Raw genomic sequence first — 6,000 nt, forward strand, 5'->3', positions numbered from 1 at the left:
GTCTTTGGACTGTGGGGGAAACCGGAGCACCCGGAGGAAACCCACACGGACACGGGGAGAACATGCAAACTCCACACAGAAAGGCCCTCGCCAGCCCCGGGGCTCGAACCCGGACCTTCTTGCTGTGAGGCGACAGCGCTAACCACTACGCCACCGTGCCGCCCTTCTCCAATTTAATTAATAAAAACATAAACAACAACAACACCAAAAGAAAGAAGTAAGTCTGAGAGTGACCCGAGGACGCAGACACCCAGCCCCCAGCACATGCCCCCCTACACCACCCAACAGTGGAGGGTCCCTTGTAGAGTGGCACCGGTGAACATGTGCCAGACACCCACACCCTGAGACACGCCCCACTCCCACTCCTCACTTCCAAAAACATAAATCATAATACAAACTCAATAAAGCAATAAAGAATACAGTCTATTTTTATCATACTCAGTAATATTTTGGACTTCCCACAACAAAATCATAATTCATGAAATCCTACAAGGTATTGTTTTATCAACATCTTAAATCTTTCCCTGGTATTCTCATGCACAATATACACTGGCAATGAGTTCCATCTCTCCATCGCTCTATATATGACCGTCTTCTGAATACTACATGCATTGGCTCTGGGCAATATAAACCTTCCGTCAGTTGCATATCACGTTTGATATTCATGCTGAACAAAATTAGGCAGTAACCTTTTATACAATATTCTTGGGGACTGTGTTAACATAATGTTTCTCAAAAAGGTTAACAGAACATAATAAGACCTCTGTCTTAAGGCCCGGTCCCACTGCACTTACGGATGCAAAGAGGATGTAAAACGTAAAAAAATCTTTGCCATCCGTTGGAAAACGCTATGCATCCGTTGTGTACTCATTGCATACGTGCTTCATACGCTCTATCCATCGAGCATCCGTCCACTGTGATTTCATCCGCGCAAAAAGTTTTGAGCTGCACAAAACTTTTAGAACGGATGAACTTTCCGCCGTGTACGATGTAAATCCGCGACATATACGAGCAACAAACGTTCTATGTCCGTTATCATCCGTTAAACGTCTGCTGTATCCTCTCTGCATCCTCTGGGCATCCTCGCAACTCACATCCGCTGCAGCTGAAAACGGAAAGAGGGAGGAAAGATAAGGTACATGAAACGTCTATTCATCGTTAGTAGCACGGAAATAGAAAGGATGTAAGCGTATGCATCTCGTATATAAAGTATTCAAAACGGACAAAGCGTTTATATCTGGGCTGTATCTCGTATATTTAGGATGTCTGGAGTATGTCTAGAGTATGTAGAAGGACACCTAGCGGACAATCGATATTTTGTATAAAAAGGGGGAGAAAATCATCTAGTAGTAGAGATGTATCGATGTAGCCGCCAGCACGTCTTTCCGCTTTATGCTGACGGCGTGCGTGCTGCATCCCTTTATATCTGCGGAGCAGACGCAATTCATACCCCCCGCATGCGCAGTGAACGGTCTGCATCCGATATACATCCGCGCAACATCCCCTTTGTTTCCGTTAGGCGTACGTGATGCATCCCCTTAATCCGCTATGCATCCGCTCTTTCTGCTATGCGTCCGCTTCTCAGTTATCACCGGTAACCCCTTCGGAGCTGTCATCCACTTCCATCCGCTTTCATCCGCTAGGCTTCCTATGAACATGCGTTTAACGTCCCCGCTATATACTACCCATGACCGTTCTTTTCCTTTCTGTTTTCGCAAATTTTCGCCAATTTTGTCCATTTCTGGAGTGGATGAAAACGGATAGAGCCACCCCCAAAATTTTGCTCATCCACTGTGTCCTTTTTGCATACGTTTTGTGTCCATCGGCCAGTGGGACCGGGCCTTTACAGTTAACCATCTCAATCGATTATGCATGTCCTTCACGTTGGTTCTGTAAGAACAATGTAATGCACAACGCACTGCTTTATTTTGAACAACTTGCAGTTTTCTCATGTCTTTCATAGAAGCACGAGACCAGATTACAAAACAATAATCTAACTGTGACATCACTAAAGCATTTGGAACCTGTTTGATAACTTCCGGTGGCATAGCTTTTGAAATTCTTCTTACAACTGACACTCCCCTTCCCATTTTCCTTACAATTTTATCAATATGGTTAGACCATGATAAAGTATGATTAATAGTAATGCCCAGAAGTTTAGTCTCTTGTACTTGTTCAACAGAAATATCATTTACCTTTAAATTCAATTTTGGTTCAGCTTTCAATTAATACCTTGATCCTATGAATATGGCCTTTGTTTTGGTCACATTAAGCACAAGTTTATTACTGGTTACCCGCTCTAGCACTAATTGTAGTTCTTTCTGTAATACATCATTAACAATATCAGCTGATTCTGCCGCTGCATATATTGTTGAATCATCCGCATACATAGAAATTTGAGCTTTACTCAGCACCAAGGGGAGATCATTAATGAAAATCGAAAACAGTAAAGGCCCGAAACAGCTCCCCTGTGGTACTCCACAGTCAACAGGGCTAACTTTAGAAAAACTACCATTAAAGTAAACAGTCTACCCCTCTCTCTCTCTTAAGTAACTTTCCATCCATTTTAATGCAGGAGGAATGAAACCATAATGTTTAAGTTTATCCAATAACAAAAAATGATCAATAATATCAAATGCTGCACTGAAATCCAGTAAAACAGCACCCACCAATTTTCCACCATCCATATTACATTGCCAGTCATCAATCATTTGTGTTAAAGCCGTACATGTACTATGGCCGGGCCTACAGGCATTTTGATAGTCTGTGTTTAAATTACATCCCTCAAAATATCTTTGTATTTGTTCAAAAATAATTCTCTCCATCACCTTTCCTAATAGGGGCGGCACGGTGGTGTAGTGGTTAGCGCTGTCGCCTCACAGCAAGAAGGTCCGGGTTCGAGCCCCGTGGCCGGCGAGGGCCTTTCTGTGTGGAGTTTGCATGTTCTCCCCGTGTCCGCGTGGGTTTCCTCCGGGTGCTCCGGTTTCCCCCACAGTCCAAAGACATGCAGGTTAGGTTAACTGGTGACTCTAAATTGAGCGTAGGTGTGAATGTGAGTGTGAATGGTTGTCTGTGTCTATGTGTCAGCCCTGTGATGACCTGGCGACTTGTCCAGGGTGAACCCCGCCTTTCACCCGTAGTCAGCTGGGATAGGATCCAGCTTGCCTGCGACCCTGTAGAACAGGATAAAGCGGCTACAGATAATGAGATGAGATTAGACCTTTCCTAATACTGGTAACAAACTTATAGGACAACTGTTTGTGCCCGAAAAAGGACCAGATGGATTTTTTTTAAGTGCTATAATTTTTGCTATCTTCCATGCCTTAGGACAAATACATTTTTCAATACTCAGATTGACAATATGGCAGACAGGAACTGAAATCACACTGGCAGCTAAACTGAAAAATTTAACATCCAAGTTATCCACCCCAGTGACCTTTCCTTACATTTTTTAATTAAACACTCAACATCCTTAACAGAAACCTTTGCTATTTTAAATTCACAGTTCTTATTATTCATCACTAACTCTTTAATTCTTGTTATAGAAGAATCAATATACCTGTCTGTTGCATATTACTCCTTAAATTATTTATCTTTGAAGAGAAATAATCATTAAAATAACTAGCAATATGAACTGGTTTAGTCAACCATTTTCCATTCACTTCCAGATGGGAAGGGCAGGATTTTGGCTGTCTTCCCACATTTCATTTACAACATACCACATCTTCTTTTTATTATTTCTCACATCTCTAATTTTATTTTGATAAAAGAAGTTTTTTTCTTTTTATTTAAAGCTGTAACAGAATTTCTTAACTTATAAATTTGCCAATCAGACTCAAAACTAGATCTAATCGCTGCTTTTTTTGCTTCATCTCTCTGTTTCATCAGTTCCCTCAACTAACCAGGGCGATTTCACATTTCTGACAGTTTGCTTTCTAATCGGAGCGTGCTTTTCAATTACCTGTAAAACTAGTGTATTAAATATGTCCAGTACCTCATCAAGATCATCCTTTTCAAGAACATATTGCCAGCTTATTTTTTTAATATCAAGTATAAATGCATCTTCACTGAATGTTATCATTGATCTCCTGAACACTATTTTCGGTCCTGATTTTGGAACCTTTGCATCTCTAACAATTACAATTAAATTATGGTCAGAGCACCCCCACTTTTACTGAAACCGCTTGAGAACGTAAACCACTTGAATTAGTGAAAATATGATCAATACAAGTTTCACTTTTATGACCCTCTTTCCTTATACATATTCTCGTTGGCCTTTCCACCATTTGGATTAAATTACATGCATTCGTAACTGACTGAAGCTTCTCTTTTAGTGGACAGTTAAATGAATTCCAATCAATATTTAGATCTCCTAAACAATAAACTTCATTACCAAGATCACATACTTTATCTTGCATGTCACAAAGCTGATCCAAATACTCCAACTTTGCACTCGGTGGCCTATAGACACATCCGACTAGCAGAGGTTTGAAATAAGGTAAATTAATTTGCAACCATATCGCTTCAATATCCACAACCATTAAATCATCTTATTTTTGTTGGAATTTGATTCTGAACATATACTGCTACCCCCCATCCTTGTGAGTTTCTATCCCTTCTAAAAATATTGTACCCTTGTATAGCCAATACCTCGTCATTAAATGTATCATCTAAATGAGTTTCTGACAATGCTAATAAATTTATTCCAAAAGATAATATTTTTGATACTTCCGTAACTTTATGTCTCGGGCTGCAGATGTTTGTATGGCCTAATTTAAACCCTTTTCATGGTAGTTTAATTGAAATCATTATAAATCAAAATATTTATTCTATCTTCAAATTTGTGAACCATTAAACATATAAAACACACAACAAATACATTCATAACACATACATTCACATCCCCACATACACATACATATAATTTGTCACACATTGTGATAGATTATGGGATTGCTGGAGTCTTTATAGCATGGTGCCTGGAACTCCAACCCTCAAACTCATTTTTAACCTCTCACCTCCCCTTTGTTCATCATGGAATAATCATTTAGTTCAATCTATTAACCAACAGAGACCAAAGAATATACACTAGACAATCAATGTTTACCCTAATCTTTGGTAAATGTACTACTCTACTCCATAATGTTCATAAGGAGGGAATTTAACAATGTCTTACCCCACTCTTAAATGCAAAACTGACATGGATCTTTACAGTCTGAGACGCTCAATGAACGCTTCTGCTTCCTTCGGGTCATTAAAAAGAGTGATGTCACTCTCGTACAAAACACGTAGCCAATGTGGGTATACAAACCCTCTGAACATTCCTTTCTGGATCAGCACCCTAATAACCCTGTCGAACTCTCTACGTTTCTTCCGCACCTCCGCTGGCAGATCCCTGCAAATGGTAAGTTTAGTTCCATCTTCTCACATTAATGTCTTCTTAGCCGTTTGTAGTATCCTATGTCCATCTCTGAACCTTAAGAGACGAATCAAGACTGGTCTAGGCGGTCTACCTGGCTCAGGTGGGATTTGACCCAAGCGCATGGCTTGATCCAGTTCAAATGGTTTATCCATTGGAAATTTGAGCCAGCTGGGTAACTTCTGTTGGATGTAGTTGGTGAGAGCTAGTTCACGTTCAACATTTTCTGGGAGGCCCAGCAACACCAGGTTCTTCATCCTATCTTTATTCACCAACGCATCCACTTTGGTTTCCAGCTTGTGTATCCTTCCTTCTACTTTAGTCAATACTGCTGTAATGGTTTTCTGCGTGTCTTCAGCGGTTGAAACCCTCTGTTCAACTGCATCCATGCATTGCTTTTGTTCAAGTGTTTGATTGATGGTATCCAATGCGATCTTAATTGCTGCTACTTGCATGGTCACATCTCCTAGGAATGTATCTATGCCATCCAGTCGACCTACTATTTCAGTACGCTGAGATTTCAGTTCAGACAATATTACCTGTAAGGTGGACTCAAATTCAGGTTCACTCATGTCTGATTC

Source organism: Neoarius graeffei, chromosome 25 (assembly GCF_027579695.1).
Source record: "Neoarius graeffei isolate fNeoGra1 chromosome 25, fNeoGra1.pri, whole genome shotgun sequence".
NCBI classification, from domain to species: Eukaryota; Metazoa; Chordata; class Actinopteri; order Siluriformes; family Ariidae; genus Neoarius; species Neoarius graeffei.